This window comes from Phalaenopsis equestris, unplaced genomic scaffold (genome assembly GCF_001263595.1).
Source record: "Phalaenopsis equestris unplaced genomic scaffold, ASM126359v1 Scaffold000058, whole genome shotgun sequence".
Lineage (NCBI taxonomy): Eukaryota > Viridiplantae > Streptophyta > Magnoliopsida > Asparagales > Orchidaceae > Phalaenopsis > Phalaenopsis equestris.
The window spans coordinates 357,143-357,853 of record NW_018164500.1 but is presented as its reverse complement, the minus strand read 5'-3'; positions in this window follow the sequence as shown (position 1 = coordinate 357,853).

The following is a 711-nucleotide window of genomic DNA, read 5'->3' as shown; positions in this document are numbered from 1 at the left end:
GCATAAAAACTAACCAAAAGAACTTTGGGGGTTACACTATACCAACACGAATGATATAGAATTACAGACCAAAGGAACTCGAGGGGTCGCAGAACACCAACATAAAAAGAGGCACAATAATAGGCAAATGGACTCCAAAAACTTCAAGGAGGAAGTGTCTTATCTCTTCTTATTTGGGACTATTTATAAGCCAAAAAACCTAGAAAACCCATCCAAAACCATTTGAAACCGGACCAGCCCGTGATAACCCATAGGACCACCTATTTTTGCGTGATTAGATGACTATCACTTAATCAACAAAAAGATTGCACGATCCACATGATTCTACCCATGATACGAAGCGTCACACGATCGACAACCTTGATTGTAGACCTAGCCTGCCCACGTCATCCAATCATACTGGGCAGTTGACTTGTCCTTGCCTGATGCCAACTCGCTAAATTGTCGCTTATGAATTATGACCTAGCCCAACCCGATGACTCACTCAATCGCTGCTGCTGAGCCAACTTGATCCGTTGTCTAGAACTGAGTTTCATGCCCATGCATTGTGGCGACCGTCAAACACCAGAAAACTACAAGTTTTCAAAAAAAAAATATATCATATTTTCAAAAAAAATATATATATCATATTTTTGTTATTTTTATTAATTTCAGAGGATAGGAAATAAATCTCCTAAAAATAAGGGGAAAATGATGTGTCATCACTAATTT